Genomic DNA, 21,099 nt, shown 5'->3' with positions numbered 1-21,099 from the left:
GTGAGTGGAACCAGTGAAAGTGTGGCTTTCTTTATCAAGTTTTTATTTCATATGTTAAAGCAAAATCTAGCTTCTGTTATTGGAAGAGTCTCCTCTCTTCCTCTCTTTCCTTTCTGCTCTGTCCATGGCCTCCATTCCTTAGTGGACAATGGTTTGGGTTCACTTTGTCCATCTCATTTGCATGACATCATCAGAGAAGCACTCTGTACTTCTCCATTATGACCCGTGAGGTGACCTAATGTTTGATGGAGCTGAGAAAAAAGTAACCAAAATGACCCAATTGAATGGAAATGCTGCTTTCTGTTTAATAGAAAAAATGAACTAAATTGCATTAGCTTGACCACATGACTTCTTATCAGGCACCTTTCATATATGGAAACACTTTGGAGGGTTGTGTTGAGTCTCTAAGAAGACATTGGGTGATCAGTTCCCATTGGTCAATGGTTCACCTCTTTTGAAACATTACCAACAGAGAAGGAATTACAGGCCTTCCTGCCTCCTGTGGAATCTCATTTTTAATGATGTTGCTTTATGAAGATTTGACCTGAGGAAGAATTGTGTACTGACAATGACAATAATTTTAACCTCACTTGTCTTACTCTTCATTTTTATATTGAAGCTTGAAGAAACCAACTTCGGCTGGGAGCACTTTTAACTGCTGAGCAAAACTTCCAGAAAGAGCATCACTGATAGAACATTAATTAACAAATTTGCTGTCAGTCTAAATTAAGACCTACACTGCTTCCCTCTGCTCCCCTAAACTCTGCTCTTATATACCTACCCCCAAAACATTTTAAATGGTATAAAAAAGATGATGATTGGTTCTAATACTGAAAATCTGAAATTAATAAAAGCGATTTTGACTGCTGATACTATTTGTGTTCTTTTATTTAGGTTTATTTAAAAGCCAAACTATACTACTGGCTCCAGACTCTGTTCCAGTTGTCATCATCAAAGCAGATAGAGGTTGGGGAGCAAGGCTGATGCCCATGAAACCAAGAAATTATTACACAGAAGAAGCACTTTTGCTCAGGGTGATCAATACAGATAGTAAACATGATGTATGTATAAACCAAGAAGTATTTCCTGTCAGGGAATAACTAGATAACTAATTGACTATACATGATCTTCTCACAGAAAGAATTGTATTGAACCAAATGCAGGCAAAGATTTCCAAACTCTTTTACTTTATTTAGAAAGAACTGGGGCCTGACCAGGCAGTATGTCTTCTCATCTTCCCCTTGAATTTCATTTTCGGGCTACAGATCCAGAGATTTCCCACCATCTGTTATCTGGCCACCATGATGGTGAAGGTTTGGGAAGTGGGAGCTAAGGTCGACATCCCACCAAAATCACATAGACTCTTATTGAAAAAAATGAGAAGGCAGTCAGTCGGTGTGACAAGTCGCTCTGGTAGAGCCTCAAGGGTCAAGTAGATAAAGGGCTTTGGTATTGATCCTTGAAGTGCTCTGTGGACAGAAGCGATTGGTTGTTCTCTCGGAGTGGGGAGGGAATCTGGATCACTTGGTCCTTTGGGTGGAAGGTCACTTATGTCCAGAGAGAATGTTTGTCTTCTTTGAGAAGAAGAATATGAGCATTATCCTACAGGAAGTAGAGAGGTAAAGATCCCTGACTTGGCTGAAATATGGGAGTTGATGATCCAAAGAGATTTTGGAACCCCAAACCCTTGTTCTGGAGGTCAAGGTTTTTAATGTTGACTAACTTAGCTCTTCAACTTATTAAATGTTTTGACCAAATTGCTTAACCACTGTAAAGCGTAAGTTTGTTCATTTGTAAAGTGGGAATAATACTTATTCCAGAGGATTAAATAATATATATGAACCATTTAGCTAACATCATGCCTGATACGTAGTAAATTCTTGAAATTGAATTATTGCTTCTGATACTATGACAGTTGCCTGACTGGGAAGGTATAATTGCAGCAAGGAAGAAGGATCTGTGTGGATAGTCAAGATGTTCACATTAGAGTTGGCAGAGAAATGTCAGTAGAACAGTTTAGAGGGGAAATTGTCTATAGACAGTGAAGTTTAGTTCCAACCATCAGGCCACATTGGCCATTGTGGTGGTTTATTAGTCCCTGCGGAACGGCTGGGTTGAGACAACATAGCTCTCCCAGCTCCTCAGGCTTTCCATCCACTCATACTTTCGCCATGCTGTGTGGTGTACACATATTTCATCCTGGAAAACGCTCTTGTGGAAGCCACAGCTGGAACCCTGCTGGAGGTTATGGCCTTGGAAATAGCATCAGACTGAGTTACCATGGAGCCTGCTGAGGGGTCATTTGTCACAGACCTCCCTGACGTCATAAAAGCCATTCTTTCCCAGGGTTTTTTCTCATCAGCTAGAGATTTTTAACTCTTTTTCGGGGAGGCCCAGTTTTTAACAGGAAGACAATTCTATTACAACAATCTGTCTTCGTTCCCTTCCCTGTTTGTGACTGTCCCTCCTCTCCCACCAACCACCCACTCTGCCCCCTACACACCCTGCCTCCTTTCCAATTTTAGCGGTGTTACCAGGGTAGGTTTTCCGAAAGCTTGCTTCCGTGGCTTTTGCCTGGGCTGTTCCCACAGAGGCTTTGTATCCGGGTACCTTTCATGGAGGCTCAGCGGTTGTGTCCCATCTGTTCCTCTGGCTGGAGCCACAGAACCATCTGCAGGGGACGGTGAAGGCTGAGATCCCCAGACAAGGGGCAGGAGGGACCTGGTCCCGGAATGACCAATGCGGTAGGACCCTTGTGGGGGACTTCCAGGGTATTCTCAAGGAGGTAAAGAAATGGAAAATGAAAATAAAGTTAAAAATTAAAATATTTTAAAAAGCGATTTGTGAAGAATTAAACTTCTTTCAAACTGCTTTATTACTCAGAGGAATTGTATCAATCAACAGTGAGAGCTAAATTACTGGATCAGTCAGAAAATATTACTGCCGCTGAAGAATCAATGCTAATTGAATCATTAGGGCATTATTACATGAAACACAAATAGCACGGGCTGATAGCTCTGCCCTGCCTGCGCTATAGTCTTCAAAGAAGCAGTGAAACTGCGAACACATCTACTGACACACTGGATTTTCCCTCTGGTTTTTGGCTTTCTTGTTATTAAAAGTTGGTATTAAATGTGGGGGGTGGGTGTGTGTGGCAGGTCACGGTGGCTCTGCAGACAGAGTTCTTGCCTGCCATGCTGGAGACCCAGGTTCAATTCCTGGTGCCTGCCCATCTAAAAAAAAAAAAAAAAAAAGTGGATGGTGGGTGCACAGGTGGTTTAGTGATAGAATGCTCACCTTCCATGCAGGACACCCAGATTTGATTCCCAGACCATGCACCACCCCCTTAAAAAAAAAAAGGGTGGTGGTTGTAGAAAATTTCTCCTATATAAAAAAAAAAAAAAGACAGTTCTTGCCATCATGAAACTAAGCAGCCCTGACAAGTAGGGATATTAAAGAAGAACTTGGATTGCATTTTAGAAATCTTCCAGGGGTAGCTATGATATGTGAGGAAATATCTGCAACTTTACTGAAGCAAAAAACAAACCACGGACCCAGCCTGTGATGGGTAAGTGGTTTGATGGCCTAAGCACTCAGGTGAAAGCCCCCAGCCCCACTGGAATGGCTCCTGAAAGGACAACACACTTAGGAAGAGCCTGGAGGCCAGTAGCAGAACTCTGGTACCTGTGTCCTCACAAATCATCTGGAACTGACCCTTGCACAGGGCAGACACTGAAGGATATTGATCAAAAGAACGAGATGCCTTCCAACACCCATGTTTGGCCTTCTCGTTCCCTCCCTTTCCGCTCTCTTTTATCATTTTCCTTAACCCTGTCCTTAGTCGGCCAGGGCTGTTATAACAATACCACACACCGGTTGGCTTAAACAACAAGAATTTATGACCTCACAGTTCTGGAGGCTACACATCCAAAACCGAGGTGTCGGCAGGGCCATGCCTTCTCTGAAATTTGTAGCATTCTGGGGTGGCTTTCTGAAAATCCACTGCTCAGTCTCTGCCTCCATCGCGTGGGCGTCTCTCTCCCCGTCTATCTCTGCCTACTGTGTTGAAATTTCCTCTGCTTAGATGGACTCCAGTCATGCGGGATTAAGGCCCACCCTGATTCAGGTGGTCCCAACTAACAGTGCCTTCAGAGATCCTACTTACAGATGGGTCTGCACCCACAGCACTGGGCACGACGACCTGAACAGGTCGGGGACACGACCTGTTTGTCGGGGACACGATTAAATTCGTCACATCTTTTCCCCCTGACCTCTGGCAGCCCAGCCCCTCCTCAGTCGCATTCATCCAGGCTGCCCCCTCAGTCAGTGGCTCTTGTCTGAAATTTGTTCTCCTTTGTGTCAGTGCTTCATGGGACCTGGATTTCCAAGGTCAGGCGGTAATTAAACTGAGCATCCCCTGATCCCACTGTCTTAGTGCTTTGGCCGGTGTGGGATTCCTGCTAAGGGATACATTTGCATTTCATCAGAAAGTTACTGTGGAAGCCTGTCTCTACCTGAATGCAGTGACCATCGAAGGGGGTTTGAGTATTTTTTAAATCATGCTGTAGAGGGACATAGTGCACACAACCAGTCTCTGCTGTGCTCCTCTTAATGACATGAGGTGGTAGGGGTAGGAAGAAGAGAGACACTTCTTTGGAAGGTTCCCATGCAGCTCTATTTCTGACTTGCAAGTGGCTCAGGAGCCCTGCGTCCTCCCTCTCACGTGTCGTGGAGCAAAGGAGCAAGGCGAGAAGGACAGCATTTACTACTGATCTCCCACGTCCTGAGTGCTGGGCTGGCTGTGTGCCGTCACCTGTGTCATTTAACCTTCATTAGAAATTCTCTGAGGCAAATAGCATCATCCCCAGTTTTGCAATATGAGACAACGGAAGCTTAGAATTAAATAACTTGTTCAAGGTCCTGTAGAAGAGCTAGAGTTCAAATCCACGTGTCCCCAACTCCGTTATGCCATGTCATTTCTTTTTGCCTCTCCCTGTGTCCATCACCCACCAACCACACGCCTGTGCACACACACTTCTCAGTTGATTCTCACTCTCCCATTGATGGCTGCAATAGCTCTTCCTGCAATCACTTCCCTGTTCGTTCATCTGCAGACCCCACCCCCTTGCCTGCTGCCTCTAATCATTTTAGCTCCTCCACCTTCTGTCCCTCCCATTCTCTGTCCTGCTCTATCAGGCTGCCATCTTATATGTTCAGCCTCTGACCCTTGACCACCCCTTTCCACCTCTGTACTGCCCCAAGAGCCTTTGTGGCCAACATAATGCCCAGAACATAGTAAATATTTATGGAATGAATGAACCTGTAATGCCTTTGTGTCTTCTTCCCTCACTTCCTTCAGTAGCCAGCCTCAATTAATCCCCACCCCCCTTCACTACTTACCCTTCTCAGCTTTGCAGTGATTACTGCTGGCTGATGAGTAAGACAAATAGAGTGTTTGGATGAGAAGGAACCCCTGGTGGACGTACTTAGTGGATGTGTACTCACAGATAGAAAGATTAGGGACATTTCTCCTCTCTGTATTCCTCTTGTCCACCCTTCCGTGGAAGAGAATGTTTATCATATATTCACTTCATACCAAAGTACTGTCATGCATTTCCCGATTTGCCCCAATAATTCCTTCTTCTGCCTCCTCCACCCATGGAACTGAAAGAGTTGTCATGAGGTGCCATGAGCTGTGCTTGTGTGTTTCCCACTTTTTCGAAATGCAGAGTACTCTTTGCATGAAATCATTTGTTGTCAAGGTGACCTCTCCTGAAAAAGCTTAAAGGGGTTTGCGTGCTTGTGTGTGTGTGTGTGTGTGCATGCGTGCATACGGTGCTAGAGAGTGGGTGAGCAGAAGAGAGCGCTTTTGTGTGGAAATGTATATGTGATCAATCACAGGTGTGAGAAGCCTGGAAAAATAGGTCAAAGGAATGACAGGACCTGCTGCATATGTTCTAATGCCGAAGTTCATCCGGTGTCTTAAGAAGATTAATGAATGGGGTTTTGAGTTGCTTTGTGCTTTCATGGGCTAGGCAGTGGCAGTTGGATTGTTTTTTAACCTCATCTCCCTTCTCCCTGCTCAGCAATCCTGAGGGGAGTGAACAACTCTGTCATGTTTCTGTCCCGCCTTGTTCAGAGACACCAATCCAAGGCTCTTGGTGAACGGAGTGGAATCGTCAACGGGGACTCTGTGGAAGGACCCTCCCCTCCTGGTTGTATATGCCGTGAAAGCAGGGATTTTTGCCTTCTTTGATGCCCTGCTGTATTTCCAGTGATCAATACCTGGCACCCAGTGGGTGCACAATATGATTTTGTTGAATGAATAAATTCATTTACCAAGTATTTTTCCAAGTTCTCAACCCTCTGCATTTCCATCTTCTCTGTACCCCAAGGTAGTATTGCCATGCCTTGCCCCCTTTCCCACTGTCACCATCACTCAGAATCCTCTCTCTGTAATGCAGCCTCACTCCTCCATCCAAACTCCTTTCCACTCCTCCGCCTGCCCCTCCCCCATCCGCATACCCCCTCTTTCCAGTCAGCCTGTTTCCCCACAGTCCTCTGCATTCCCATGCCTGTTTTTCCCAGCCATGCTTTGCTCTTGCTACAGTCCTGTTCACCCTTCCTCCTGGGATTCTGTTTGTCCTTCTGGTCAGAGGACGCAAACTCAAGTGTCCACTGGTACTAGGCAGAGAAGGGTACCCTGAGTGAAGTGGGCCAGGTACGGGAAGTCTTCACTTTCCCCCAGCAGTATGCTCATTCCCAGTTCCCTTGATGAAAACAACAATATAAGATTGATAATAAATAGCTACAACACCTGGCTTCCATGTTGGAGCAACAGTAGGGGATGGGGGGGTCTGTGGCAAACGGGAGAACACCTGTTCCCTTAGGTGGATGCTCTAACAGATAATCACCATGAGGGAATGGGTGCCAGTTGTTTAGGAGCTCTTACTTTTCAAGATAAGAAATCTGGATTTTATGTGTAATCTGCTTCTTAAATGTTGGCTCAAAAAATGTTTTTCTTTTTAAGCCCCTATGCCTGCCAAACAAAACCCATTTCTGGGTCCCATTGGCCCTCTGGCCTTTGGTGTTTGACCTCTGCTTCAGGTATTCTTTCCAGATCACTGGAGCCCCAGTGGATCTTTCCCTTCTCAACTGCTCCTGGCATGTAGCTTCCACCATCCAGTAGAAAAACCATTGTCCAGAGAATCACAAGACTTGCTCTCTAGTTCTGAATCTGCTGGTGACCTCAATTTCTTCATCTGTAATGATAGTAATAATATTTTCTGTCTAATAATATCCTATTGCATGGTTGTTTGGCTTAGAATTTCAAGGTGCTTTCATGGGCATGATTTCATGTGATCCTTAAAAGGTCCCTTTGCAGTAGGCTAGGAAAGTAATATTTTCTTAATTTAAGAGGCAAGAACTAAAGCTCAGAGAGGTTGAGTAACTTATCTAAGATCACACAGATTGTAGAGATGACCCCAGGGCTGGGGTCTTTTGTCTTCTACGTTGTTTGGTGTTTTTTTTTAACTTTTGGATTGAATGAGATCTTCTATCCTGGTAAGCTATTAAGCACTAAATGGGTATTTAAGAAGGACTAAAGAGCTTAATATTAAGTGGGTTATTTCTGATACGGCAAGTGGCATACATCTCTGCATGGTTTAACATTTCTGTAGCCACCATCGTGACTAATTTCTGTTTTCCTGATGGATGATGCTCTGGTCTCTCTAAGCAGCTCGTGAGTCCCGGGGGGCAAGGATGAGGTCTTTTGCAGAGAAGTGGGGCCCAGAGGAGGTATTTGGTAACTGATGGCTGATAAATTGAGTCAAAGGAAAGTGACAGTGTTAGCTGAAAGAGAACCGTAACTTGAAACCAAGGGCTGGGCTGTGTCTGTGGACAATCAGGGGCCTGGCGACTGCAGTTTTAAACCTGCAGTTCATGATCTGCCTGTCGTCACTGAGCATGCGCTGAAGCCTGAGCAAGATGCTCACCACCACCCGAGGACACCAAAGTTGGGGGTGGGAGGGAAATGGTATTTGGAGTCAGATCTGAGTTTGATGAATTTCTGGTCATGGATCAATTTAACTTTGCTAAGTGTCAGTTTTTTCACCTCTAAAATGGGGGTAATAGTACCTAACTTGTGTGATAGTTAGGAAAGCTAAATAAAATAATGTACGTTAATACACCTGGCACAGTGCCTGGCCCAGAACAGGGACTCACATGCCGAGCTCATACTTGGGCAGTTTCTCTGGTCCAGTTGCTGGGCACTTCACTGTGATTGTCAGTTGGGTTCACTCAATCCAATATCTCCATTCTAGCAGTATCTGGAAGATCCTTTTAACTTGGGATTTTATGAAGACAATAAAAACAAGCTGAGGATGACTAGGCCTACATAATGGGAAGAGAATTCTTTTCAAATTACTTAGACTTAAAGCCAAGGTTAAGCTGAATGTGCAGCTGAGTAATGAGTCAAAATTCCAGGTCCTCTTTATTAAGGAGCTGGCGAAAACCCTCATCTGGGGGTGATTACGGGCATCATCTCTGGACAGCTCCTCCGGGAGGTTCCACCCACCCCTGGGGCCCATCCCTGGCTGCTCTTTGCCCTGACACTTCTGTTAGGGCCTTTCTCCCGGGTCTGCACTCAGGCTCCTGCTCCAAGACTCTTTTAGCTACCGCCTTTATTAACTGTACTGTGAGGGGGGCTCTGGGTCCCCGCAGTGGGCTTTGCAGAGTGCTAGCTCCCTGCTGTGCTCAAAACCCCCAGCCCAGGAATACACTGTTGACCCATTATTGCAGCTCTTGGCGCCCCAAGTCTGTGCTCTCTCACCAGGCGGGGAAGGGCATTTCCTAAAGGGGACCTGGGAACCCCCAGGTGAAAGCAAGACCTCATCTTTCCCTCCTCGTGTGCAGGGTTGGCAGCCGGGGCTGTACCTGGGCAAGACCTTTGAGCACAGCCACCTCCCCCTGGAGCTACCTCAAGACCCAGGGGGTGCTGCATGAGTCTCCTGTTAACCACTTCATCCCCACTGTCACACTCCCTCCTCAGGTTAGGAGTGGGTGGAAGTGTTTGAAGAATGTGGGTGCATCCGACCAGTAAAGTATAAGCCATGGACCAGCCCCGTGGGTTCTGTCCACCTCCTCAGAGCAGAGTCCTGCCAGCTCTCGCCTGCACCATGCTCTTGTTTAGCTGTTGGACGCTGAACTCCCCCCGCCACAAAAATGTGCTGAGGATTCTTGGTTAATGCTAGTGAAGCACTTGGGGCTGTAAATGTCAAGTTTAAATTAATAAACAGGGGGATTAGGTTCATTTATGCAAAAGGGAACTCTTCACAGTGGACACTGGAGGAAAGACTTTACTTTTATCAACAGAAAAACAAACAGAGTAAACTGGAAACCCAGATCCATCACGTCCTAGGCCTTTATCTTGCCTTTTCATCCTGACATCCCCGCTGGATTTCCCTCATGGGCTGTAAACTCAATTCCACTGCTGGAATGATTGCCTAATTGTGTGTGTGCATTTGAGGTTCTCTTTTCAAAAGGAATGTGTCTTAGGAAAGTATTGAAAGAAGGCAAATGAGGCAGAGGGGCCCATGCCATTTGGGACGTCTAATGGAAGATGTGTTGTTTGGGGATTTCACCTACTTTAAGGATGCGCCTCAATTAAGGATGATGTTCCTACTGTGGAAACAACAGTGAAGCAGAAGGACTGGGTCTGAACCCAACCCTTCTACGAAGCTTCTGAAATGAGCCGTTCCCAGCTCAATTCCCCTCTCTATAGGATCTGTCAGCACTTGTGTCCTCAGCCGCCCAGTGTTTTAAGTTTTCACCGACTCGACATTCAAGGGGAGATATCCTCGGCGAAGAACTTTCCGGATGCTTTATAAAGCTCTCCTCATCAGGTTTCTCACAGAGGAGGCAACCAAGGCTCCAAGAGAGTATATATAACATGTCTGAGCTTATACTCTTTCCACTGTTCCTCCTGAAGGCAACAGTTCTATTGTCCCCCCTTGCCCTTGGTTGAGTTCCACAATTCTTCTCTGCAATTCTAAAATCCAAAAATCTCTGAGAAGCAGAAGTTTGTTTATTATCAGTTTGGTAACAGAGCTTCACCTGATCCAGACTCATTTGGGCTAGAGTGGATTCTGAACTGATATGAGGCTGAAGAAATATTAATGTGCTTGATTATGGGCCCCTTCACCCTGCTGCGGTGTTATAGAAAATATATGCCTAAATTCCCTTTCTAAAATCAGAAAAGTTCTGAATACTGAAAGGCATTTGGCCTCCCAGAGTGTGCAGGAAGGGTGGGGGGCCCCCGTGAAGTTCTGCAGAAACAGCCCCCACGGGATGTGCTGACTCATGAGTAGCTAACCTTTGCTATGTGGTCTGCCGGTAGTGAGGTGGCCATAGGACCCAGGCCCTTTGTCCAGAATCTTCGTTAGGCACCTCCGCTCTGGTGGAGGGAGGAGGCACCTGGATAAGAAGAAAGAGAAGCCACATGGGGCAGGCGACTATGATCCAGGGAGGATCTGGGTGGCCCCCGAGGTGAGACCTTCCACAGTCAGTGCTGCTAGAGGACAAAGGGGGAAATGATTGCCAGCCTGACTGGGCACGGCTGCTCACAAGCAGGGGGCCCTTTGAGAAGGGAAGATCCTGTTAGAGAGGAGGAGAAAGTGGGAGGAGAGCTTTTTGGCAGGAGGAAGTTTGGGGGTGCAGATGCAGAGGCTGGGATTGAGTGCGGGTGCCCAGGGGCCAGTGAGGGGGAAGCTTTGTGGGCAGCAGGTCTGGGCAGAAGGGGACAGATTCTTCATTGACCAGTTCTTAGACATGGAGGCCACGGCAGAATTCTGATCAGGGAAGTACCTGCCAAATGTGGCTTCCAGGGTGAATTTGATACTGAATCCCAGGTTTCCTTTATCCCTCAGAACCAAAGCATCCCTTCTTGAAGTGTGGCTGAATAGCAACAGCTAATACTTATTTAGTGCTTCTGTGTAATAGGCACTGCTCTTAATGCTTTACCCAGTTAACTCACTCTATGAGATTGATTCTGTTATTCCCATCTTATAGATGAGGAAACCAAGGCACAGAGAGGTAAGGCAGCTTATCCTGGGCTCCATGGCAGGTGAGTGTAGGAGCTGGAGTCAGAACCCAGCCAGCACAGCTCCCACATCTGGGCTTTTATTTGCTCCACTCTACCTTAAACTCCTCTTCCACAGATCCCAGAAACGAAGCGTGTTTCTAGTCCGCCCTGCATCCTGGATGTGGAGTATCCCATAGGCTCCACTGATTTCAGCGAGTGTTCTGTTCTTTTCCTGGAGAATGAGATGATGGTGGAAGGACATGGAGCCAGGGCAGGTGTGACCAAGGCACACCAGACAAGTTTGGGGTGAGGGGAGTGTGAAGTCCTGGAGGTGATGACCCAGCTGATAAGATATGTAATTCAAGAAGACCAGTTCCCTTGGCTGACAGCTTCCTGCATAGCGGCTCCCTTGTTCTCGACCCTCCCATCCAGTACCAGGCCATTCTCACCACCACTGCCGCTGCCCCAAGCACATACATGCTTCTTATGTCTCCTGTGACCCACGCCAACTCCCCGATAGATAGAATTACCATCTTAAAATATTAAGAAAAGCTAAAGTAAAAAAGGCTTCATTGCTTTCCTTCCTTCAATCCTTTAATTCCTGTAGACATGTAGCTAGCTCCCTTTTACATACTCTGAGTTTAGTTTTTCCCATTTTCAACCTGATATCCCAGAAGTAAATCTCATTTTTTTCTTAAAAAAACATAGGAGACCTTTTTTCCCGGGTGGTGGGGTCTTCTATAAGTTCACTTTCTCTGTAAAATCTATAAACTTGCATTTTGAGGGGATTGGGCACACCTGGACATTTTCCCATGAGGTCACTCTTTGACTTCCTTGCATCCTCTCTGTCTGGTCAGCATATTTGTTCATTTTTCCCTAGAATCCTGACACGCCCTCATCCTCGGACTCCATGCTTTCTGCAGGTTTTAATAAGCTGCATTTGCATGTGCTAAAATGAGACATAACGTTTGTCGGGAAATTGCTGATGGATTTCTGGTTTGGGTTACAGCAGCGCCGTGTCATATTGTGGTGATGTGCCCTAGCTAATGTTGCAGTGTGCTCACAGGCTGTATCCACCTCACGGACTCTTTCTCCTCATGGCTGAACTCCAGGCATCCTGACTTTCCTGGTGAGCAGCCAACGTGGTGATCCAGATTTCCTGAGTTTTCCTCATTTCCCTCTGGACTATGATGGCAAGATTTTGCAAAGAGATGAAAGGAAATTTTTGCTGAAACTTTTCAGGTCACTCCTTTTTTCTTCTGAAATTCCTGATACTTGCCAAGCCTCTTTGTCCTCTTTTTAATTCTCTGCCACCTCCTCTTATGCTTTCATTCTTACCTGCTGCTCTTTTTCTTTGTTCCTCAAGAGACTGAAAGACAACTTGAGTTTTAGCATCAAAGCAGAAAATCATGGGGAGAGAAGGAAAGCACTGTGCCCAACATAGAATGTGGACAGATGGTCAAGAACCTTTTGTCGACAAGAAAGAACTTTTCTTCCCCACCCATTCTCATAAAATTAATTATTTCTAAAATCAAGACCAGCTGGGTAATTGGGTATCTCTGCCCACTTAAAACTTTAACTTGAAAGTTCTATGTATGAGTATATGTATATGTATGTGTTCTTTTTACTGGTAAGAAAATTAACACCACAACAACTTAAATAATGTAGGAAAGTTTAGCTCAAATGTCCATTGTAATGTAGTTAACCAAACAATTCTTCTGTGCTCTGTTTATACTGTACATTCCCTTAATTTCCACTTCCTGGCTGCTAGACTCCTCTTTACAAATACAACCAGTGAGCAATGTCTCGCCCCTTCCCAACTCTTGCCAGCTAAGGAGAAGAGTAGATGAGTCTGAGAGCCAGAGTTGGAATGCTGGGAATCTCCATGATGTCCTTCCAAGGAACATTTCTCTGCAGCTGGGCCAAGGGCAGGAGCCAAGGGAACATCCCTTTCCATTGTAAAGAAGCTGGGTCCCATCCTCTATTTTAAGTTGGCAGCCTGCAACTAAAGAAACTGACAGGCCATAGAAACTGACAGGTGATGTGTGTTGCTAGGTGACATCCAGGATAAGCAAGAGATGATGCTGGAGAAGTAATGGCTGCAACTGGGAAAGAGAAGTGAGCCTTTCTTTCTTGGGCCTAGGCAGGTATAATTCCCTGAGTGCGTAGACGTGCATGTGTCCAAAGCTTCAGTGGTGCCAATTCTTGCAGAGAGCAGCATCCAACTCCACTTTTCAAAAGGCATTTGGAGAGAAGTGAACAATAGTGGGGGAGCAGATGGAGCCTCCTGCCATTATGGCTCACAGTGTTAAGGTAGAAGGGCCAGCTCTGGAGTCAGACTTAGGTTCAGCGCTGGCTCTACTACTTACCAATTGTGGGATCTTGAGCAAGTAGCTCCAATTCTCAACTTCAGTGTCTCCGTCTGTAAGATAAGGGCCATGACAGTATCATTCTCACGGTTCAAGGAGATTGGCCCAGTGTCAGCCCTGCTCCACCTGGTCGTTATGGAAATGCTAGTGCCAAGGCCTCACACACCCATTCCCTTGTCTGTGGCCCTTGCTGTCTTAATAGTTCTTTTCTGGCTGTAGCTGAACTTCTGTTACTTTAGGGATTGGTTCTGCTCTCAGAGGAGATGAAGAGAAGCTACTCAGAATAATAACTCCATTTTGGAGTTGGGCTAGAAGGTGTCCTCTGCCCAACCAGTCCTGGTTGCCTGACCTGTCCTTATGGGATTCCTGGAGAAGAAAACATCCCATCCACCACAGCAGCTTCTGCCATAGTCTGCATTTAGGGCCACTTTCAGTTTGAGGCTGAAGAAGGGACAGTCTGTTGAGTAGAGTCATGTCCCTTTAGACTGCCCTGAGCTCTGTGTGTATGTGAGAGAGAGAGAGTGAAAGAAAGAGAAAATACTCCCTGATCACTTAATTTCTATCTTATCAATACCCAGGGAGTAAACGCTCATTCCCAAGAGCTTCTCAAGAACGTGGAGGGTGATGGAACACAGTCCCAGTCATCACAAGGTCATGGGGTGAAGGGCAAAGGAAAGCAGAGTTACCAATGGAGGAGAAGGGTCATCCAGACTTTCCGAGAACAGTTGCTCAGCTTGGGGGTAGATCGTGGATGGCTAGTCAGAGCTAAGCCCAGCTGTGTAGGGCAGTGGTATGAGAAGACACAGCTGGACCACGTGGAAACCCCCTTTATGAAGAGAAACTGGTGCTCTGAGGGATTTCCAGCAGAGCTTTCCAAACCAGGGAGGCTGAGGTAGTTCAGCGAGGCAGCCAGGAGGCCGTGAAATGTCCTGACAGTTAACCAAATGCAACCTCCACAGCCCTGGAGCCTCTGCCATGACTGGCCTTTCTGATTGAAAAGAGTCTTTCTAGACATTGTCATCATGGTGAAATCAAACTGCAGCCCCAGTCCCAAGCAAAGAAATGTGCACCACTTCTGGTGGGGAGAAAATAAATTGCTTTAGAACCAAAATATCCTTTTGGTTATGTGTCTCTCTTGGACAAATGATCAGAAACAGCTGCCCTGCAGTTCTCCAGAGATTGGAATCTGCCTAGCCTCCATGGAGTGAAAACACATCAGACACAGAACTGAGAAAGGGCTGGGGTAAGAGGAGGGACTTAGAATCTGCTCCTGGCACCACCTCTGTGTGACCTGAAATCACTTCCTTTCTCTGGCCTTCGGTTTCTGCATCTGTTCAACATGGCTAATGAAACCTGTTTCTTACTGCAATTCCACACCATGAAAATTTATTTTCTCCCCTGCAGCAGGCTTAGGCAAAGTGGCCAGCTACATAAAACAGCTTGACTTCTTGAACATGGTGGATGGAGGTTGTTTAATGAGTGAAACCGTGTAGCTTACTCCGTGTCTGTCCTACCATTAAAATTTTTTATTGTTATTTGTGAAGTATCCACTGGAGTTCAGAAAAATCCTGCACGCCAGTAAATCCTGTCAGCTCAGCTCCTGTTGCAGTTAAAACGAGTGCTGTAACCCCAATTAATACTGATTTTTTTTCTACCAGAGACGGCTGCCTGCATGAATGTGTTATGTGCTGGGGAGCTCTTGTGTGCTTGTTCCCTGAGTGTAAATATTCAGTCTGCCTTAAAAAGAAAGTCCAAAAAAGGGCTGGTTTATACAGAGTGGTCTCTGTGATCTGGCCACAGTCAAGGACCTCTTAAAATCATCAGCTCTGATATTATGCACAAACGACTAGGTCTCCGGGAGAGTCTGGAAAGAGGACACAAGAGGGAGGGCAAAATGCTAAGTGGGAGGTGGAAGGGAACGATGGAAAAGAAAAATCAAACAACTGAGAGCTGAGAGTTTGGGAAGCAGGGTGGAAGGCCTCTGCCATGAGTCATGGCTTGTCTTCATACACAGCGTTTATTGTATATCAAGAAGCAGGCACAAAATATCTAAGCATTGAGCCTCCTGTATTCTGGAGTAGCTAGAAGGAAAAATATGAGCGGATCATGTGGTAGCCCATGACAAACTCTGGGATCTGTCCTGGAACCACTTGTTGAAGAGTGCTTTGGAAACTATTGTTTTTTTATTTCTTTGTTTTGTATAAATGTAATTCTATACGATAAAAAAAGTTAAAAAAAAAAAAAAAAAAAGAAAAGAAGCAGGCACGGGAGTGATGGGCCCTTGAAAGTCAAGGTTATCTTTGTAAGGCAGCAGAGGCCTGTATTGTCCCAGAAGAGTCTTCAGATCCTACTCATTGTGATTGCCAGGCCCAATCAAGGTATTTCTACATGACAGCTGTGTGTTATAGTACAGACCTGCTGAATGGGGCCCCTTCTCCCTTCTTTCTAAGCTCCTACTCTTCCTCATTTAATTTTCTTTCCTTTCTGATACTGTCTTTGGTGTTTCCATAAGCTGAGGTCTCCTGTGTCATCCCCCATGACAGTGAAGTACCATTTATCTGCTACTCTGTGTTAATATTTAGGGGGTTGATTTCTACCCCACCTCCCTAGCAAATAGGGTATGGGAGGAATGCTTCCCACTTGTTCCTGCCACCTCATACTTGTCCCCAGCAGAAGGGAAATGACTTGTCTGATGGTGAATTGGCTTAGCTCCTTTTTGGGACTCTCTTTTGAATCTCCTTGACCCCAAAGGAGTGTTCACTAAGTTAGTAGGGCTGGCTCTGGCCCTGTGGAGAAAGACGAAGTGGTCCTAATGTTTGATTGGGTGAGTAGGTTTAATTCTGGGGGAGGTATTGGGACTCTCCTGTGGCCACACATTGAAATCCTATCTTCCAATCTAGAATTTATTTGTAATAATGCTGTTAGTTTGATTTCCATCTGTATGCCTCCAATATCATATTTCTTAATGAAAACTCCTCCTTGGTCTTTGGTTAATGTATGTAGAGAGCTCTCTCAGCAGCTCCGGGTATCATGGAGTAAAGGCAACATCCCTGGGCCCTTTTCTCTTCCCAGAGTGCTACTTTAGAAGTCCTCACAACCTACCTCTGTGGCTCCTGTGTGCGAAGAAAGTCTACTAGAGAAATGGTATTATCATCCCCTTTCCCCGACTCTGAGCTCCAGGGTGTTAAGGGTTAAATGAAATGATGCACAGTGACACTTAGTAGGTAGTCAGTGAATGTCGTACCTGTTGCTCTCATCCCTTGGTTACCTGTTTCACAGTTAAGTGGTGCTGCTCATGTCTAAAGTTCCTTCTGATGTTTAAAACATGCCTCTCGTTGCAACTGAAGACTGCTTCTTTTATTGCATTGAGAGCTGTTTATACACTTAGTACATAAAGGGAAAGCCTCATATTCTGCATACAGTTGAGGGTACCTTTTATGAGAGAAAACATCAAAACTGATGTAGAGAAGTCAAAGATGCATTCTGCATGGGAACAGAAACAGTACAGGGTTCCAGAGGAGGCTGAATGGGTCAGAAGGAGCTGGGCCGTTAATGTTGTTAAAAGTGGGGTGATGAGCCTTGGGGTATCCAGTGGTTGACATCATCTGGGCACCCCCGAGTTTAGCTTTGCATTATTTAAAGTGAAGAATGACTAGGTCCAGAAAATGTCATCCAAGTTATCTTATTAAATGTCCAGTTCCCTATGAGGGGGAATGCAAAATCCACTCATTTTTCTGGAACTGTGCCATGTGTATCCTGCATTGCTACTCACCACTATGGAAACTCTAGAAAATCATCCACACTCCAGTTACTCACAGGCAGGTAGGAAGGAGAGACCCCTACACAGGAGTCAGAGAGAAACACGGCACCCTGTCCATCTGTAAGCTTCTTGTGGACATGGCCTGAGTCTAGATTACCCCCAACTCTCTAGAATGATCCTTCCATTTAATTTCATTCTTGCACTAGCGGATCATTCCTTTTTTGTTTATTTGAGCTCTGGATGTGAACTCTGTTTATAATCTTGTGTTTCTTAATTGCTTCTTAGTATACGAATGAAAGTTTGGGGTTCTGAAACTTCCAACTGGAAGGATCATCTGGCTCCCTATTGTTCTGTGTCCTTCATGTCTCTTCCATCCCTGCTGCAGGGAGCTGACAGAGGGGAGCCCTGGCTATTTGCCCTGTGCCATTGATTGTCCAGGGTCAAAGCTTCTCCTCTCCCCTACTGCTCACCTTTTATCCTCTGCACTGATAGCACCTTCCCTAGAAGATGAGGGAAATCAAGTCAAATACTCCATTGGACTACTGGTTATGGAGACAGGGTTGAACTCAGCTTGACAGGCCCATCAGAATCTGTGGGGCAGGGAGGAGATGTAGGTTGGAAAGTTCCTCAGGGTTTCTGATATGCCCCACCCCTCCCCAGCTTGAGAACTGTAGTCTCATCTCCATTGTCCGGAGAAAGATCTTCCATGATCCCTGTGTCCTCTCTGCACCTGGAATGGCAATTGGAGAATGGTCTCTGTGAAAGAACTTCCTCCCAAATATCTTTTAAATGAGGGGAGACAGTGCTGAGCTGGGTATTTCTTTTCGGAAGAACATATGCCTCCAATGCAAAACCGAGGAGCAACACCTTGAGTTAAATCAGCCGTGACTCCCTGTGGCATAATGGCGCTGTGGCTGTGGGAAAGCAGTGGCTTCGGATGTCAGAACTTGGATGCCATCCCCGGCTGCACGGCTGACCTGCTGTGTGACCTTGGGCAAGTCAGATTCCCTCTCTACCTGCCATGTCTGCCGTATGGATGAAGACACGGACCACTCTTGGTTTTCTGAGGTGTTGTGAGAGCGGGGCAGAGCATGGGAACAGAGTGCTTGGCACTCTGTCACAGAAACAAATCCTGGTGATTCATGAAGCACCGTTCGCCAAGAGCAGAGAGGTCTGTGCAGGGCTTGCTAACAACCCTGGGGTCATGCCAGGGTGTGGAGGGCAGACTGTCCCACCAGGGTCTATATCCACTTGCCAATGTCCTTGCCTATCAGTAAAGAGGAAGGGTTGTCTGAGCTGCCAGGAGCTATCTGGCAGAGTGAGAGGGAAGAGCCAATCCGAGGAGGTTGGCTCAGTTAGAACCCTGAGCGGAAGGGTGTGGGGCAGCCCAGAGGGTCTCATCCAGTTTACCAAGTATGTGACAGTGAGCTGGTCGCCTTCAGAGAACTAGAAGGGTGAGACCTCTAGTCTTCAGTCCCTTTCTTCTAGGAAGGACAGTTCTTAGCGTAAGTCAGACACACGAATGTCATCCTCGCTCAGCAAATAGTTCAGCTTTACCGTGAGCTGGTCAGTGCGCTAGGTCCCGTGCAGGCGACATTAAGCAACCAGCTTCTGACCTCAGGGATGTAACAGTCAAACCCAGTTTTTCTTGCCATTTGCTAAAGAATCCTGGCGGGGAGTGTGGGAGGGGGGGCAGGGAGGTCCCATAAATGCGGACTCCCAGGTCCCACCCCAGTGCTACTGGGTCAGATTATCTGAGGGCTGAACCCAGGAATCTACATTTTTTTCACACACGTCACAGGTCATTCTTGTGCATTTTAAAGTTTGAGAACTTCTGGTCAACTCTCTGTCAAAGCAAGGGGCGATCAGCCACCTCCTTGTACTTGTACACACTGGTGTTTATAAATGAATTACACGCACACTTGATGTGATTTTAAGTCAAGTTCAATAGGTATGGATTGCTAGTCAAGCCCCTTCCCCTGCTTCTGCTTATGGGAAATACCTGCTCAAATCAAATGGATTCAAGTGTTGATTGAGCTTTTATTCTCTGCCTAACTCCATGCTGTTCAGAAAGGAGATATAAAAGCTCTGATCTTGGCCCCTGATACACTTACCAAAAAAGAATATGGTTGAAAAAACCTACCCATGTTAACAGAGATGAGGAGAAGGCAGAGTAAGATTCAGGACCAAGATGTAGAGCAGAGGACAAGTTTGTAGGGGTGGAGAATATGAAGATGTTGATGTGGGCAAGGGGCCTTCCCAGTTATTTTCTGATTCTAGTCTGATGACCAGAGTCACAGCCATGTAAAGAACTTTGTATATATATAAAGGATATATATATATATATCCTGGAAGAATTTAGGCGTTCCAGGGTGGGGTGTAGAAATCTGTACGGATTGAAAAGTTGCACAGGTGATTCTAATTCTTATTAGGTTGGGACCCACCCTGCTTTTTTATAAAATGTTAACAACACCCCCCCCCTCACACACACACACAGGCCTCTCTACTGTGGGCACAATAACTTCAGCTCCATTATCCATTCTTGTCTTACATTAGCTATGTCATAGTTGGACCCTGAAACCTCAGGGGTTTAATACAACAGGAGTTTACTTATCACTTATGTAAATCCAGTCAGTGGTCTGGGTGGCCCTACTCTATGTTTACTCAAAGACCAAGGTTTTGGCATCTTCAGCAGAATACTTCCAAGATTTCCCTGGGCATGGTCCAGCTGATAGAGAAGAATGAGCAAGAAGGAGACAGATGCCCTTTATGGGCCAGACCCGGAAGTGATGAGTATCATTTTCACTCACCTTCCACTGACCAGAACCCAGTCGTGTGGCCACCCCTGCCTGCAAAGGAGGCTGGGAGACATGTCTGCACTGCGTAGGTGGAGGATTGGGGGTGGGGAGGGGGTAGGTGTGGTGTCGGCTAGCTCTTCTCTACCATGTTCCCCACTGCACTTCCCTTCCTCTGCAACTTTTCTATCAGGTTCTATGGCCCCTTCCTGGCCCCTCCAGATTCAGCCACACTCTGCATGGGTGAAGTTCAAAAGGAGTAATAACTCTCCAAACTTCAAATTTTCTTGTATAAATATTAGAACTGCAGAGATGGCTTTCCAATTTTATATTCTTTGTACCTGTTCTCTCCCTCCCTCTATATCTCCTCTTTTTCCATTTTACGTGGTTTTACTGATAGGGTAAACCATATGAAATTGCCAGTGTTTGATCATTTTTGACTTACGAAATGGCATTTTCTCTTGGTTCAATCAAATACTAAACTCCCAACTTTCTTCTAAGAGAACCCTAGACCTCCCTTCAGGAAATGCTTTGCACTCTGCGGTAGGCAGAAGTTTGAGAATCAAGCCAAAGGAGAGAGAGAAAAAAAAGATGTAGGAAGAGTTTCTTTCTATTAAATCTCATGGCGGGATCTGTCTTGGGTCTGTCCATCTTACCATAAGTGTGACTTCATCTCACCCCTTCCCTCAACCTTAACAATGACTTCTCATTTCTGGTTATTTACCAGAAACTTTCACATTCATTATTTCATTTCATTACTTCAAGGAATTGCTGTTCCTGTCTCTCAATTAATTAATTAGGTAATGAGAGGCATGTAATAATTTCCTTCTTCAACTTAACTACCAGGGAGCAAAACCAGCCTTTTTGATTAGTCAGAATAATTGTACCATACTTTTGGTTGGCATATTTAAAAAAACATATATTTTATGACCATTGTCTTTTAATCCCAAATTATTTTCTTTTTTATGTGACATTAAAAAAAAAAAAGACTCAAGTATTTTTGAAAAATGATCTGGGATAAAATAAATGGAATTATCTCATAATCTTTTGAGGAAGATTTTACTGTCTTCATCTTATATATGTGGAACCTGAGGT

General features: G+C 45.6%; 1 protein-coding gene and 1 long non-coding RNA gene across 7 annotated transcripts in view; both read left to right on the top strand.

The window, feature by feature from the left end:
• Positions 1–868, top strand: part of LOC143691312 (uncharacterized) — a 30,820-nt gene extending 29,952 nt beyond the window's left edge. For all 5 annotated transcript variants that reach the window (XR_013179460.1, XR_013179458.1, XR_013179459.1 and 2 more), the window contains one exon: positions 620–868. This is a non-coding gene — a long non-coding RNA (uncharacterized LOC143691312). The remainder of the gene's footprint in view (positions 1–619) is intronic.
• The window catches only part of CACNA1C (calcium voltage-gated channel subunit alpha1 C), a 739,906-nt gene that overhangs the window by 278,273 nt on the left and 440,534 nt on the right, over positions 1–21,099 (top strand). The gene's annotated exons all lie outside the window — the stretch shown is intronic.

This window comes from Tamandua tetradactyla, chromosome 7, assembly GCF_023851605.1.
Source record: "Tamandua tetradactyla isolate mTamTet1 chromosome 7, mTamTet1.pri, whole genome shotgun sequence".
NCBI lineage: Eukaryota > Metazoa > Chordata > Mammalia > Pilosa > Myrmecophagidae > Tamandua > Tamandua tetradactyla.
The sequence above is the reverse complement of the archived record's forward strand: the minus strand, read 5'-3'. Positions and strand labels throughout refer to the sequence as shown.